Source organism: Cryptomeria japonica, chromosome 4 (assembly GCF_030272615.1).
Source record: "Cryptomeria japonica chromosome 4, Sugi_1.0, whole genome shotgun sequence".
In the NCBI taxonomy this organism is placed as follows: Eukaryota; Viridiplantae; Streptophyta; class Pinopsida; order Cupressales; family Cupressaceae; genus Cryptomeria; species Cryptomeria japonica.
In genome coordinates, this window is record NC_081408.1 from 247,391,620 (window position 1) to 247,410,329 (window position 18,710).

Sequence of the window (18,710 nt, forward strand, 5' to 3'; positions counted from 1 at the left end):
TATGTTGTACTGGGGAAGTTTATGATGTTGACCGCGATTGGGTCAACACTAGAATTTATAAGTCCACATTAACTCTTTTTCAATTTGGAGTTAATTTTTTTTACAAGTATTCTTCTCCTATGGTTAAGGGAACATTCTACAAGAAATTGGGAGGAAGTACTTTGTACTTGACTCATTTATGCCCTAATCATTCTTTTGTTGCAAATCTTGTATGATGTTTTTGTTAGGAACCCCATGAAAACCATTGGTAAGCTACAAAATGCATTTTATGGTAACTTTGTGGTACTACAAATTATGGGATTGAAGTTAGGTGGAAAATCCTTAAGTTTTAGCTACACTATTAGTGGGAAATAGCCAAAATCTCGCTTCTTCTAGTGACAAACCACTATTAAAAAATATATTGATAATGATTGGGGACGAGATCTAGATGATCACAATCAACCAAAATTTACATCTATCATTTTGGGGCAAATCTCATGACTTGTTCTTGTAAGAAATAGGTCTACAACCATTGTTTTGTTTACTACATATTGGATTTGTCATTGTTTGTCATCAGTTAGTGTGGGTTTGGTGCATGCTTTTTGAGTTCAAGTTCCCGCATAATATAAATAGCACTTGCACCCAAAGGAGGTGCAAGGGTTACGCTGATAGGAAAGTATTTGTAAGTTAATAGACGATGGATGCGTATTGTTTATTGTGCTTATATTTTTTTAGAAAAGTTTTGAGATACATACAATATTTTGTGAAACACAAGAAAAATAATGGAATTATATATTTGCTTGTAGTTAATTAAAACAAAGATTAGCAACATTTTCAATTGTGAATATTTTATAATTGATCACAATTTTGAACAAAGTTCAAACCAAAAGTAAAAGTAATGCAAAATAAGAAAAAAATAAAAATCGAAGATCACTATATTGATATGTGATTTGCCCACAAAGTAGCCTATTTTGAAAGTAAAACATTTGAAACATATACATTGTATCTAAATCAAAAAATAAAATGGACAAGTAAATATGATAAGGAAGTGTATTTTATTGTCTATATATTTATTTAGTACAACTTTTAAATACATACAATATGAATATGAATGGGTGCAACTTATAATTTAAACCGACAAGCTATACAAATTGTTTTTGTAATACAAAATATTTTTACAATGTATGAATACGATTATAAGTCCTCAAAAGCTTTTTTAAATGTCATCCCAACTCTCTCTGAATGTCATCTCAACTTTGTCCACTATCAACCTTTTAATTTTTATAAAAGAAATAAACCTCATCATGGCTCCAATGACAATATAAGCTCTTCAAAATGGACAAGAAAACTTGTTTGACACTGATTGATAGCATGTTGCTTTCACGATTGCATTCTTTATAGTTTATATGCCCCTAATTTAACAATGCACATGACTACCTTTTCACTTTCCATGGGGTCTCATTGTGCTCTATCCTCTAATGTGCATCTATGTTTGTCCACAGAGAGCTCTTCTAATGGTGTTCTCTATACTATTCCTAGCACTTCCATGTTTTATACTTCTATTTTTCCCTCTCTTCATAATTGTCTTCTAATTTGCTTTGGATTGTCTAGCTTATCTTTGTCTCATATTACTGTCTAGGACCATGCATACTTCTCACAAATACATGAAATATCTTTATCATTATCACATTTGATCTGCAAGCTTATTTAGCAATACCCTTATAGCCTCTTGTATTTATTTTTTGCGACCCCTTTTATTACTTTCCTTTTGTTTCAACATGAATATAACTGAATTTTATGCATCTTTGTCAATTCACATAGTTCATGTTTGGCCTATGCTTTTATTCCTTCTCTTGGGTTTGAATACATTCATGTTGAAAACCTTCATGGCACATTATGAACTACACTAAGGGTTTAATGAAGATTTTGACAACACTTTTTACATTAGACAACAAAGAATACTATTATCCTTTTTCTTTGTCTCTCAAACTTTATGTTTATTCTACCTCGCTTTCTCAAACTTTATGTTTATTCTACCTTGCATTCAACTGACTGCCATTTATTTAACTTTGCCTTGACCTATCACTTAGGAAGTCTTGTGCATAGCCTTCTTGTAGTCTTAACAATCACACAACACTGTTATCTTCTTGTCTATATTTTTGTCATTTTACTCATCTTGACACTAATATTAGTCTCCTCGTGGTGCACTAACTATGCTCACGAAATCCTCATCTAGGGTCTTGAAACTTTGTCCTTTGGATGATTTACGACCAACCTTACTAGCTTGCTATGTGTCTCCCTGTCATTCTTTACATTGTTGACAAGTCATATCTTGTCAATTGTCAACACAATCCATATGATTTAAGATCTGCCATTATCTTCCATAGGTCTCTTTCCATACTCTATCTTGCATTATTATCATAAGAAATGTCGTTAATATGTATGAACCCTGCCATGTTTGTTGTAAGTCTCCTTGACAATACACTACTATCTTTCGCTCTTCACAATCCTAGGAAATGCTTCTATCATTGCCATTTTCTTTTCTATTTGTACCTTGCACTACCCTACTCTAGGGTGCTTCTATCCCATGTTAATCTTAATGTTTATTTATTGTACCCAAGACTTAATGGCAATAAATAGTCGTCTTTTCTCTCACTATCATAAGGAGCCACTTTATTATCTTTGCATTGTAACACTCTATCTCATGGTGACTTGGTTATACATTCAACCTATCCTCTACCACAATTGTATCTCATTTATCTATGGTTATTTCTCGCATGCTATGACTATGTTTACTTTACTCATGATTGTCTCCATACCATCTTTCCATTGTCTACTATTAACAACCAATGTTTACCATTGATACATTGACATTTAAGGCTACTTTGTCTTCTTGAATCTCTTCGTGAGACTGTCACACATCTCTGACATATGTTTGTCATATCTTTAGCACTGTCATGTACCATTAACATTGACCATTAACATTAACATGAACATCCCGATCAATAGATTTGAGAGCAATAATGAGAAGGATGTTGATAAGGAACAGCGAGTCAAAAAAGGCCATGAGAAGAGAACCAGAGCCAATACTAGGATCAAGGGCGACATCAAATGTCATGAGCTGGAGGAGTTAAAGACTTCGGCAGACAACATGAAGCTAATGGTTGTCCACGCTGAGGATATTATGAAAAGCATATAGCTGTCTCTGTCTGTCTTGGCAGTTGTCTTGTTTCTGTCTTTTTACGGTCGTTCTGCTTTCCAGATGCTGTCTTTTCCTGGTGTTTTTTATGTAATGCTTTGTAATGCTATGTTTTAAAGGTTCTAGTCCCTTTTTGTTAGGTTGGGATCTGTTTTATCTTTTGAAATGATCAGGCACGGTGTTTTCTAGTCTTTTCTATATTTCCTGCTTTGTAAAAGGTTCGGATTCCTTTCAAAAACCTACTTTTACTTAATCAAAACATTGACCATTGAGTCATATATTATGTGTATTTTTAGTCTTTAAGATTGATGATAGGTCTAGAAGCCTCTCACTATAATTTCAAGCTTAATCAAATGTCAACGGTTTGTTAAGGTTTTTGATAAAACTTTGCTCCAGCAGTCCGCCCAATTCAGTAACCAAGCAAGCATATATTGGCAACTCATAAGAAGAGATGAGGTTTATGGTAGAAACCCCTTCTCTGAGATACTCAAAATGAATATACAGATTTTGCAAATGCATAGGCCTTGGAAATGTATGATAGATCCTAAAAATATTTTCATGAAACCATAGAAAACTCGGCAGAAATCCATGAACATTCTAATGGTTTTGAACTAAGCTTTTGAAAACTATCTTCAAGATACTAACTTCTGATGAGGATTTTAAAGAGGGTTTTGAAAAAGTTTTTCCTTCTGAGCTCACTGTCACAGGAAAGTTCCTTTATTGACGTTCATATTTAAGGAGACTTGTAATGAGTATATTTTGACTATTGAATGGAACTCCAAGCTCCTTCCATAGTGCAGGCATATAACTATTACATTGAGCTTTTCTAAGATTTTCAAGATAAAGTGGTACTCTTAGGATGGACATTACATTTTGATTTTCTGTAAGTTGAAGATCTATCTTAAAAAATCCCCCTCCAACTTGGTTTGATGGATGTCCATACCCTGTTCCATAGCTCCAATTTTGGCACAGGCAGGGAGGATGCCGACAAACGTTGTGGAATTTGGCTTTACACCCGCCAATTTCATTTTCTTGAAAGTTTCTCAAGCCTTTTCAACAAATCCAATATGTATATAGCGTGCGATCATGGCATTCCACGAGACCACGTTTCTTTCAGGCATTTTGTCAAACAGTTTGAGTGCCTTGTTGATGCTTCCACATTTGCATACATGTCTACAAGAGAATTTCCAACTATAAAATCTGATAGAAGCCCTCTTTCCATTTTCGTATGACGGATGTCCATACCCTGTTTCAAAGCTCCCATTTTCGTACAGGCAGGGAGTACGCTGTTGAAAGTTGTGGAATTTGGCTTTACCCTGCCAATAAAATTTCCTTGAAAGTGTCTAACGCCTTTCCAACAAATCCATTTTTTTTCATAGCCTCAGTCATGGAAGTCCATGAGAATACATTTCTTTGAGGAATTTTGTCAAACAAGTCGCGCCATGTCTATGCTTCATGTCTACCACGTCTGTTCGAACTACGACATCTGACAAAAAATTTCAATACTTAACGGGCATTCACTAAACTCCCTCACTTGGCATACATGTAAATAAGCTTAGTATGAGATGCTGTGCATGTACCAAACATGAATCGCCTGTGAGTGATGGAAGAGTGGATTTTTTTACCTTGTGAAAGGGTGTTCTTGAGAATACAGTCTGTAATAATTAAGCAGAATGTGTAGCGGAGGTGGAAGCGAGAAAGTTTCAGCTGCCTAAATATACATGTTATTTGTATTGGTAGTAAATTTTTATTCTATAAGTAGATGTATTTTATTAGTTAAACTACTCTTAAAGAATTGTGTTTCACTATTTATCCTACCTTATCTATATAGGAGAATAGAAAGCTAGTGGTTAAGGTGTCATTATATAATTGAGTTATTATTATTTTGGTACTAAGCTATTTTAGAAAAGCAAGTGAGTATAAAATGTATCTAATCTAGAATGACATAAAAATATGAACATGTTGGGATCTCAAATAAATAATGACAATTAATTAATTTTCTTGGAACCATAATATTCTATTCACTTTATATTGGGACGAGTGTAAGGATCATGGACAAGTCTATAATCATGGATCTATTGTGTACCTACAAGCTTGTATTTGAAACTTTCAAAAGTTTGTTTCTCACTTTAACCAATGCAGTTCAATTTAATTTACTTCTTTTAGTATTTAAAGAAAGACATTGTTTAGAAATGAATTTGTAGGGCTATTATTATGTTACAACAGGACATTTTCTCCTAGATCAATCCAATGTGTGTAAAAAAATTCAAACAACACTCTTTAGTCATGTACATGCTCCTAGAAATGCTCATGAAAATTAACATTCATTTTAGTTGCTTTGATTGAAATTGTAATGTAGATGATACATAAATATAGCTCTCAAATCATGTATGTATTGAATATTCTTAAATTTAAGGACATAGAAATATATCACATAAATTTGTGTTCAGTCAATGCTAGGTAGTTGGTCAAAATTTAAATTTTAAATTTGGAAGGATGAATCTACACATGCAAGGATTTTCCCATGATTGAACTTATCTTGGAACATGAAAATGACAAATCATGTGTATGTAAATATCTCTGTATAGGTGCAATACATAAGCAAGTAGAGTGAATGTACAAGGATGTGTAAGTAGATGAATGAGATAAACAATAAGTGTATAGGAATATATGTGATGGATAGATAGGTGGCATAAGATAAGAGACTTGAATTTACACAAAATTATATCAAATGTCAATATAGAAATATTCTCTCAAAATATTTACACCAACTGAGAAAAAACAACATGTGAATTTCATCCTTATAGTTTCGTATTGTAATAAAGAACTTTTGTTCTTTTCAATTTTTATTTTTCTTATTTTTTTACATCATTGATAATATAAAAATAAATAAATCGATCAATAAATAATAATAAACAAAAAGCCAATCCCTTTTTTATCAATATTTTTTAAAATATATCCATATAGATTTTTTAATTATGGAGGATTTTACATCATTCACAAAGAACTTTTAGCTATTAGATACAAGAGAATGAGCCTTCACACTGAAAGCTCTTTGACTATGAGTCAAGGATTAAAGGGTATCTATTCTACCAAATGTGTTCAAGGAGCGATCATGACCTCATAATTTATGTTGTCAACATCTTACACTTAATAAGACTTAGAGCTCTAATGGACCCATTTAGAATTATTCAACTTTACCAATAAATCAACAATCTATTGACTTGACTATCAATACCTTGAATGTAATTATGGAAGATTTTCACAAAGATTTTTTAGCTATTAGATACAAGAACGACTTAAATCACACACACTAAGCTTATACATCTAGGCTTAAAAGTGTTAAATACTCAGAGTTGACTGACATTTTCCAGGCTTAATATGTTGTTTAATGTATGTTGTCACACTAGAAATACACTTCTAAGCTTAAAAGTGTTAAACACTCACAGTTGACTAACATCCTCTAGACTTAATATGTTGCTTGGTGTGTGTGGTTTAAGGTTGGTCGGCCGTCTATTTGATCTCCTTTTAGTTTTCGATCCGAATCTTCTAAAATAAACCTTAATCAAATAAACTATTATTTTGTTATCCTTTCTTCTTCAAATAAATCAATCAAACCGATCCGACCCATCAAAAAAAGCACACAACACTTACTTGGAAAAACCTTGCCATGACTTCTCACTGTTGTACATGTCTTGGAAACTTTTGAATAATAATTTGGTAAGCCTGTTGACAACACAGATGCTTCAAAAGCTTTACATATCTCACCTAGTTTTTTTGTCAGTTGTATATCGTTTTCCCCACTTGTCTTACACATACGAGAACACTCATTACCTTCTTGACTAGTGTAGACTTTGTGGTGACTTTTCACCCTTGCACTTGGCTTGGTAGCTAATAAATAAGAATTTGGTGACCCTCTAGACAACACAGAGGCTTCAAGAGTTAGTTTGTTTGTTAGTTGAAAACAGATGAAAATGAAGACTGCTTTAGTTTGTTTCCTTCTCTTGTTTTTCTCTGCCACCTCTCATTCTATTTTTCCATCTTCTCATTCTGGTGAAGAATCTCTTATGTCTTTGTTCAATTGGTCTCCTCATCATTCCTTCTGCAATTGGAATGATGTTATTTGCTCTTTTCATCATCAACGTGTGGTTTCTTTGAATCTTACTAGTATGTCTTTACTTGGTCCAATCTCTCCTTTCCTTGGAAATCTTTCTTTCCTTAGAGTACTTTCTCTAGAGAATAACAACTTCCAAGTCCAAATTCCCCCTCAGTTGGGGAGGCTTTATCCCCTTAGAATACTTGGTTTGGGTAGAAATGAATTGGAAGGTTCCATTCCACTCACCTTAGGAGATTGTCATTCTTTGCAACATCTCACTCTGGCTTATAATCATTTGACGACTAGCATCCCCTCCCAACTTGGCCTTCTTTTTCATTTAAAGACCCTTTTCTTAGGGGTGAATCAATTGTCAGGTACAATCCCCTCCTTTTGAGGAAACATGTCCTCTTTAACGGACTTGGAGTTGGGTAGGAACAAGTTTCATGTTGGTATTCTTGTTGAATTGGGTAGGCTTTCCCAACTTAGTGTTCTTTATCTTCAAGCAAACAACTTGATAGGAACAATCCCATCCATTTTAGGAAAATTGTCCTCTTTGACTAACTTGGACTTGTTTCATAACAAACTCCATGGCAGTATCCCTATTGAACTAGGTATGCTTACTCAACTCAAAATAATTAATCTTGGGTTCAACAACTTGATAGCAGAAATTTCCATTGCCCTTTTCAACTGCACCCTTCTCCAAAATTTGTCATTGCCTAACAACCAATTAACTGGCCACATTTCTTCAGATTTTTCCAAACTATCGAAGTTGTAATAACTACTATCTTGAGGAAACCAACTTAGTTGAAGAATTGCACTCAACTTCAAAGACTAGAATTAGCCATGAACCAATTCAGTGGCATTGTGCCCCTAGAGTTTGGTAATTTGCACCAACTTCGAAGGCTTCATTTATCGAGTAATTATCTTGTGAGTGGAAGAAGGGATTTATCTATTCCAATGGCCTTAACTAATTGCTCATCTCTAAATAATCTCACTAGTGTTTTTTCCTCTTCTCTCGGTCAATTATCAAGACAACTTTCTCAGTTAAAATTGTTCTCAAACAAAATTGAGGGAAACATACCAAGTGGCATTAGCAACCTAACACTATTGGCATACTTACTTATCTTACAATCTTTTCAATGGGACTATTCCATCCTCACTTGGTCAATTTTAACACCTTGAAATATTGTGTCTTCAAGGAAACAATTTACATGGAAGTAGTCCAAAATCTCTTACTCAGGCAAAAAGTCTTGGATTGTTGAACGTGAGTGAAAACATGCTTTCAGGTTTAATTCCAAATAGTCTTGGTGATCTCCCACAACTAATACGTCTTTATCTTCATCACAATCAACTATCAAGAGAAATATCTAGTTGTATTTGGGGATGATGAACTTTGGAGTAGATATTCTTGTCTCACAAAAAACTTTAGAAGAGGAAATAAATTGTAATCCCTCTCATGTTTGCATTTCTACGTTGCTTATTTCTCAATGATGATTTGGCACTATGTGTGTGGTGCACTATTTGTAGTCTACTAATGTGGATATTTGAAGTTATGATGTGACCTTATTTTTGGATGCTAAGTTGTGTGTGTTTATGCATTGCATTTGAGTGCCTATTATATGTTGTGTTCTCATGATATATGACATGTTTTGGCACTTTATTATTGCAGTAAATTGCAATAAGATGTGTGCATACCCGCTTGAGATTGGTTTTGAGAACCTAATTTATATAAATGCATATATTTTCTCTATATTTTATATGTTTTTCTAACTAATTTCTCTATTATCCTTGTAGCTCAAAAAAATGGATTTAAACAACATAAATGAATAGAACAACAATATAATAATATATGCATTTTTACGTGCATACACCCACCCACATATTTATTTGATATAATTCAATAATCGACTTCAAACCAAATCCATAACAACAAAGAGAGCATTTAAATACCAATCTACAGTTCAAATTCCTTATAACACAATAGAGATCAAATCAATACTGAAATATATGGGTCTGTGTACATACACATACATATACATATACATATGCATACATACATACATACATACATACATACATATATGTATACATATATACATATGTGTATATATATGTATGTATATAATTGAATTTATAGAAGAAGAGGCATAAGAATTTGCTACTATAAACAAGAAATACTACAATTAAATCACAAGAAACAAAGAACTATGAAATCAGCTTCATTGGTGGAACAATTTAAGGCAAAATTTTCCAAACAAAAATATATGTATATAGGGGAAGAGCACCAGTAGTTGAGCACCCTAACTTCGTGCTTCTCAAAATCCTATGTGGAAGTTTCAAATCACTCCCTTACTTCGAAAGTCCATTGCTTATAACTAAGCTTTCATCACCACATCATCAAGTATGGTGCCACATTAGCATGCTTTTTGCCAAGGTGTCCAAAACAACCCAAAAAAAAATGAGACCAATAGGCATGCAAAAGAGGCCCCAATAGTTGTGCAGCTGATATGGCATCACCTGATTGGTTACTTTTTACAATATTAGTACATTTCCTAACAACTATTGGTACATTTCCTAATAACTATTAGTACATTTTCTAACAAAAATTGATATTTTATGTTTCAAACAATAGGTTTTATTTGTTCAATTTTTGGAACACAAGGTATCAACAACCCTCACAATGATTGGTACATGCTCAACTACTGGTTCTCTTCCCCTATATGCAAGTATATACATATATAAATTTATATGTATATACATATTTGATGCCAAATTAATCCCAACGAATTCGTTGTTCATAGTCAAAAGTTTCTAGATTTAACACAGAAAATTGCACAAAATTTATTATGTAATCTTCATGGTTAGCTTTATATACTACTTGGAAATGGAGAGATCACCCCTGTTGGTTGATGCCTATGTGCTGCCTAGAAGGTCTTTTCCCTTCTCTTTTCCAATTTGCCTTTGTTTTCCATGGTGCCTCCCTCATTTGCATGGATTTTTTTTAACTTAAACAAATTTGCATGACCTCCCAAATTTGCATGGGCAATTGGGATGACCTGTGAGTGCAGTTCGCTTGGAGCTTACAATGTGTTATCATGAACATGTTCCACAAAATCAACTATTTTTTTATTTAAAAAAAAAAACTAAACATAACAATTGAAGAATTATTCTTTTTCTTTAGAACTAAAAAGCATGTTATTTTTAACTTAAGTTAGATAATGCAAACAAAAATATCATCTATTTTCATTAATATAATGTATATATTTTTTTATATTGTATTTGAATTGTTTAACAATCGTAATCTAAATCAATCAAATAAATAATTGTTTCAACTAGAGTAATTCATACATCAAATATATTATATTCATTAATCTAATTTTCTAATTTAATCAATCACAATGCAAAATCATAAAAACCAATCATAAGACACAATCCACATCATTTCACAATAATAATCTATATGCATGGTGAATATATCTACATAAGTGTATGTGGGATTTCATCACATCAATCATTGCCAAATGACTAGGTTACCTCTACCTCAACCATGTTCTCGTCTTCAGCATGTTCTATGCACTCTTTTAAACTCAAATTCTTGGTCAGTATGTTAGTAAATAAATCCATAATCATGTAAATAAATAAAAAATACAATAAAACAATTCATCATCATTTATATCTAAATTCACCCATTTTCCATAATCACATCTAATTATCATTCATGCAAGATTAAGAATGATTTGAGTGAAAATGACCCATTCGAAAAAACGATACTCAGAGTCGAATGAATATGGTTGGAGATCAGTGGGAAGGAAGCCATTTAGATTCAAAAAGGTGGCCAAATCTCCATACTTGAAGAATTCTGATTTTTTCACTGGATTGGGAAACCAAACTAGCTTTTTGGGAAAGCTAGATCGTTTTCCTTCTTTTCATCATTCTTCCTTCACTGGCCCTTGCTCATTCCCAAATAACATTCCCATTTTCCCTGTTGGGTTTTCCGGGAGACCGATTAAATCCCCATTACCTAAGAAATCCTGGTCTTAGAAGCATTGGAAAATTTCAAAATCTTACAAGGCTCCTTATGTTAAATTTCAAAGTAACCCAATAAAGACACTCCCTCTGTCTCTGCAGTGCTCGAATAACAGGTATCCTTGTGGATTTGCTCCTTCCACAACAATATTCCAATAAAATTGATATAGATTGGCAATGGGAAGCAATCCTTCCCCTAAGGGAACTCAAAAGCAGGATTTCAACCTTGAAATGTTGGAAACAATCAACACAGGATGTATTATCCTACTCATAAGCAATCTTTTCAGCTCAACAGACAACCCTTTTCTTTCAAAAATTATGAAAAGGGGAAATCAAAAGTGAATCAAATGGCTCAAGAGCACTTTTCAGAATTTTCAAATCAAAGGGGAGTAATTCCAAAAACTCGAGAAGAAGGGGAGTGTAGCTTTGAAGATCCAGAGAGCTCAAGGAGACAAAGAATTTGAGATTTATTCTTTACCATCATTATCAAAAGGAGTAACCAAAGAGATAGAAAAGGGAAATGAAAAATAGTGGATTGCTAAAGATAAGGAGGTAAATGTGACTTTTGCAAAACATTTTCTATCCTCCTAGATCTCATAATTCCATCAAAAAGCAATTATATGTAAGTTTTATGTGTATATTGGGGAGCATAAAACTTACATATAATTGCTTTTTGATGGAATTATGAGATCTAGGAGGACAGAAAATGTTTTGCAAAAGTCACATTTACCTTCTTTTCTTTAGCAATCCACTGTTTTTCATTTCCCTTTTCTATCTCTTTTGATAATTTCCCTATTGAGCTCTGGAATCAGTTTTCTATTTATTAATATATGTCAGTGACTTGCCACTTTTGCCAAAAAAAAAAAATTATATGTAAGTTTTGGAAAAGATCTTTAGGGAAAAAGCTTTTATTTAATTGGGTCTCTAAAATTTGGAAGGGTGCCAATGAGGTTATATTGATAGACAACAGAAATGATTTCTTTATTACTTTGTTTGACACTAAAGAGGATAGAGATAAAGTTTTTAAAATTAAATCTTGGAGTTATAGATCTTCAGGACTATATATGCAAAATTGGGTTCCAAACTTCAACCCATTCTCAGCCATGATAAAGCTTGTTCCTTTCTGGTTGCATTTGCAATATCTACCTCTAGAATACAGAGAAATAGAGATCCTCGAGATTTTAGGGAACTCATTGGGCATCTTTTTGAGCCTAGATCTCAACTTCTTTGAAAATCCAAACCTCCCTATTAGGATGTGCCTCCTCATGGACACCACTAAACGGCTTCCGACATCTCTAAATATAAATTTGAAAAATGGATGTTGGACGCAAAAGCTATTATATGAAGATGTGGACTTGACATGTGAAGAATGTCATCTTTTAGACCATTGCTCCTTTGCATGCCAAGATCTTAGGACTCCCTTGAGTTATGCTTCTTCCCCCCTATTTTTTGATGATTGTTGTGTCCCTTCTGCTCCCCCCCCCCTCTCGTGTTAAATCTTTAGTTCTTTTCTCAGAGATCACAACTGCTTTGTCTAGGCCAAATCAATTGGCTTGGGAGAACACCTTCGGCCCTAATGTCGAGGAAAGCTCTGATTAGGAGTTAGATGTTCTTCTTCACACTTGGATTGTGGATACTCGGGAAAATATCAAAGGAAATAGAAGATGAAGTACTTGGAAAAACTCCAGAGGGATTGATGGTTGGAAGTAGAGAAAAAAGGTGTTCTTAGTCTCAAAAGGAGCTAAAAGTGTTGGCAAATGCACACTCCAATGAGAAATTGTAGGTGATTGAAGGTTTTGTCATTGATGGCAACCTTGCAATCATATGATATCGGCAAGACAAATATACCGGCACCGGCAACGACAGACTCTACACCAGCATACAGAACACTGGCAGTGAAAGGAAGGATACCGACACCCTGGCCGACAGGAATTTTATTTATAATGTATTTTGTAATTAATTGTAAAATCATTGTAAGCCGACATGGCGAGTTGTAATATGACTCATATATGTATGAGATCATTGTAGAACATTTTAATATATGGAGATAGGCGAAATAATGCAGACCTAATATGCAAATTATAGGTTAAGGGTTTATGTATGTAGCAGAGCTAAAACCGGTATTGGATCTGGCATAGAAGATGCTAATTTGAAGTAGTACAAGACATTGGATTTGCATAATCCATTTTGTAAGTTAGTGTGACTTCCCATTTTGTAATTGAGTAGTGAGCTCTAGGCACTTGGCCTTCCTACATGTGCAGGCCCCTATTGTAAGAGTAATATTCACTTATTGGCTAGTAAGCGAATATTGTGGGTCACAAATCCCACTGAGATTTTTCCCACACCGGATTTCCTCATTAAACTACTGTGTTATGGTGTGATTTTCATGTGGTTGTTGTTATTCTTGTTTACTGCACTATTTTAGATTACCGGTACACAGTATTGATATGCTTTTTATGTTTTAAATCAAGTAAATTCATAAACTGATAAGATATTGATTCACCCCCCCTCCTCTCAGTATCTTTGGGAATCCTAACAATTGGTATCAGAGCTTGGTCCTTTATTTTCAGAAGCCTAACAGCTTGAAGAAGATCTTGACACCAGCAGAGATGGAAAACTTGATGAAGCAATTAGAAACAACTCTTTCAGACTATGATGCAGAAAAGTTGAAAAATATCAAACTTGAAGATGATCTAAAGGCTGCACAGGATATTATTCAAGCACTTCAAGAAAATCTTACTATTGCAAGAAACAAGAGAAGAGAACTTTGTGAAAAGATACAAAATGAGAATGATGAAAAGGAAACTCTTAGTGATCTAGTGAACAAGCTAAAACAAGAGAACACTACAACAAAGAATGAAATGCAGGATATGACCATGAGATTTTCTAAAGAAATTGAAGATAGGAAGAAAAATGAAGAAGACTTGACTAGAAGACTGAATGATGCTGCAAATGAAAACACAAGACTTAGTTATGAAAATGATATGTTGAAGACATATCTGATGCATACATAAAATGACACAAATGAGCTCATGAGACAGAAAGGAATCTTGGAGAGAGAACTGGCTACTGCAAATCAACACAAGGAGAAATTCAAGAAAAGCTCAGAAGAACTTGGTGACATGCTGAAGAATCAGAAACCTAATTGTGATACAAATGGGCTTGGCTTTGAAGTTGGTGAAAGCTTCGGTACTGCAAACACACATGATCATAGCAAACCGATAAGACAACCAAATGCTTATAAATTTAATGGCAAATGCTTTAACTGTAACAAGTATGGTCATAGAGAAAATTAGTGTAGATCTAGAAATTATCAGAGCACTAATACACCCACCGGTCAATGTTCTAAATGCAACAAGGTTGGTCATAATTCAGAGAATTGCAGAATGAATGTAAGATGTTATGTTTGTGGAAGATTTGGACACTTATCTAATCAATGCAGAACACAAACCAACATAGGATATGGGAAAGTTATTCAGAAAAACAATGTGACCTGTTATGCTTGTAACAAGATTGGACATATTGCAAAATTCTGTAGAAGTAAGGCACCACTGGCAAATAATAATAGTGCTAGTTTGAAGGGTAAATAAAAGGTTGAAGAGGTAAAACGAGAATTCTCAAAACAATGGATCAGAAAGTCAAATCTAAATGTTGATGGGAATACTCCTCCACTGGCATAACAAAGTAACACTCCACCGATAGGAGACTCTTCATCTAACTGAAGAAAATTCCTTTGGGGGTTTAGAAACTAAACGAAAAACATGCTATTATTCCCTCAGTTGATGGTGAGAAGTTGAAATTACTTCTATACAGGTAGATGAGTTAAGTTGTGACTTAATCGACAAGCATTAAATGTGGTAGGTGAAGAAAATAACATTATAAAACAAGTGTTTTGGCTCCATTTTCATTTCACCGAGCATTCAAATCTTCGAGAGCGTGAAAATTTCTGAGCGAAGGTATACCAAGTGAAGAAGTGAAGCAATCCATCAAAGCATTCATCCCTAAGGCAGATTAAGGTATTTATAGCTATGGCATCTTCATCCACTCCTGAATTTATTGCAAACCCTACTATTGTTGAAGTTATTAAATGCCCTAGACCCATATTCTAGTTAGTTCCCGAAATTGTGAAGAAAGATGATAGCTTAGGTGCATTTTCTCAAATACCTAAAGGGGTAGTATATGCTGAAGACCCTAGAATGTATATACACTGCCATATTGATGAACTGAGTGATAATGAAATTAAAAATATGTATAAGACTGTAATCTGTGATGAATCAGGAAATGTCAAACCTGAACATAAGATAGTAGAAACCCTAGGTTTCACTAAAATTCTCAGTATCCCAGATTTCCCCAAGGATATCATAAGGATAGTATTAAGCAGAGTACATAGTGAATTTTTCTGGTTGGACTTAATTCATAAAATCACAAAAGAAGCAGTAAAAGTTGTAACAGAGTTACCCTCCACCGGCAACAGACCTGATAAAACAAAGAAGGTCTCAAATGACTTAGTGACAAAACTAACTGGTGCAACATTTGATAAGAGATCCTTAAGGGTAAATGATGTAAAGGATACAAATATCATATTTATCAGTATGATCTTAGGTTATAAGGCTGCTTATGCAAATAGGTTAAACTGAGTTTCTAGCCTATGTATTAAAAGTGCCTATGATATGGTAAATGATAATACAAGGATAGACATATGTGAATGGCTCAAAGATGAGTTGATAGACAATCTAGGAAAGATAAAAAAGGATAAGAAAGTTACATTCAGATTTGGAAACTTACTTGTTTGTCTAATGCTATACATGACCAAACAAGTACCCGATATTGGTGCTAGAGATTTTGGATTTGATATACCGGTAGGAAAACAACTATCAGAATTGTTGAACAACATGGGAGAAAACAGGGAGAAAAACATAAATGAGCACTTTCAAGCACTAAAGGCTCAAATGAAAACAAGAGTAAGGTTATCACAAGCTATTGTGGATAAGTACCAAAAGGAAACTTGTTTTGTAATAAAGAAAGAGGAAATTTGGATGGAGGCAGTTATTCCTAGAACCATCTAGGTAATTGAAATGGGGTATGAGACTGATGATAACATAATAGAAACCTATGCAAAAGCCCTCCTAGAAGCTCCTAAGGAACCGAAAGAGAAAGTATTTGGTAGTGCTGAAACAATAGAAAGCCAAATACAATCAAGGAAAATAGTTAAGAAGGTTGAGGCAACTATAAGAAAAGGAACATGGTAGGCAAAAGCTATTAAAGAAGATGTGCTAAAACAAACCGGTATAACTGAAAGTGAGTTGGAAACATTTCAACCGGAAACTCACCTTTCATTTTTGGAATTAGAGAAGAAAATTGCAGAGCAGGAAGAGAAAATCAAGAAAGTGGAGAAAGACAAATAGGAAATTAAGGTTAAAGAAAAGGACTTGAAATGCAGAGTTAGTCCAAGACTAGGATACCTTATTTCCTTGAGAAAAGAAATATCTGAGGCTTTGGTTCCCGGACTGAAGACACTGGAAGAGAAAATGCACTTAATCATCGGTACAGTGCAGAGAACTGATGAGGCTATAAAAGATAGCAAGACATTCAGCAATGACATAAACTTAATTTTGATAGATATTTTTCAGATTGTAACCCACCAGTTACAAGAATCCAGGCAAGACTCCACTGACAACGAATGACAACCTTTGTCATTGATGTCAAAGGGGGAGTAGAGGAAATGAGAAAAATAATCAGCAAATGGTTCATCAGCTCAGGGGGAGCACATATCTTTTTTTGATAACACATTTTTGGTAAGACAATTCTGGCAGATTCATTTTTGGATGACACTTTTCAGATTTTTCTCATGAGTGTTGCCATCAATGCCAAAGGGGGAGTTTGTTGGCAAATGCACACTCCAATGAGAAATTGTAGGTGATTGAAGGTTTTGTCATTGATGGAAACCTTGCAATCATATGATACTGACAAGACAAATATATCGGCATCGGCAACGACATACTCTACACCGGCATACAGAACACCGACAGTGAAAGGAAGGATACCGACACCCTTGCCGACAGGAATTTTGTTTATAATGTATTTTGTAATTAATTGTAAAATCATTGTAAGACGACATGGCAAGTTGTAATATGACTCATATATGTATGAGACCATTGTAGAACATTTTAATATATGGAGATAGGCAAAATAATGCAGACCTAATATGCGAATTATAGGTTAAGGGTTTATGTATGTAGCAAAACTAAAACCGGTACTGGATCTAGCATAGCAGATGCTAATTTGAAGTAGTACAAGACATTGGATTTGCATAATCCATTTTGTAAGTTAGTGTGACTTCCCATTTTGTAATTGAGCAGTGATCTCTAGGCACTTGGCCTTCTTGCATGTGCAGGCCCCTATTGTAAGAGTAATATTCACTTATTGGCCAGTAAGCGAATATTGTGGGTCACAAATCCCATTGAGGTTTTTCCCACACCAGGTTTCCTCATTAAACTACTGTGTTATGGTGTGATTTTCATGTGGTTGTTGTTATTCTTGTTTACTGCACTATTTCTGATTACTGGTACACAATATTGATATGGTTTTTATGTTTTAAATCAAGTAAATTCATAAACTAGTAAGATACTGATTCACCCCCCCCCCCCCCCTCTCAGTATCTTTGGGAATCCTAACAAAAAGAATGAGATATAAATCATTTCGAAGGACAAAATCATATACAATTGTGTCACAAGCAGGCGGAAGCCTAGAACTTCTATATAAATAACAACCTTAATGGTTCCTTTATTCCTTTTTGTCCTTCTCCTTATTCTAATTGGTGGTTTCTTAATGGTAAAGAAATGATGGAAATCCAAAAGGAATTGAAAATAAAACAGATTTTGGAAACCTCAGCAATACACTTTTCTAAGAGATAAAAAAGAATGAAATTTCAAGAATCACCTTTAGAGATTAGAGAAGAGGTTAGCATCATTTCAGTATCGAAGGACATTCCCTTAAGGTCAGACCCAACCTCTTCAAAAGAAGATGGAGTTATTTTTTTATCTAATAATAAGGAGAAAGAGATAAGCCAAATTATTTCATGGTTCTGGTTCTTTATGGCATTTTCTATGTTCTGTCCCCACCTAAGGATTGAAATGGACAAAGTAAACTCTTTTGATTTGGGATCTTCCCCTCTTCCTCACACACTCCAAAATTCACTTTGAGTCAATGGATTATGAAGCCTCTACCCCTCCTAAATCCAAGAGAGGAAGACCCATGGGCAATTCAAAAAACTGAAAGAAATCATGAAAAAAAGGAACTTAAGTTATCCCATATGGAGGAATCTAGTTTAAAAATGGTTAAAAGAAGGTCTTAGAGGATAATGAGAAAAAGGAATATGAAGGGGTCTTTTTCAATTCCCACTAAAAGTAC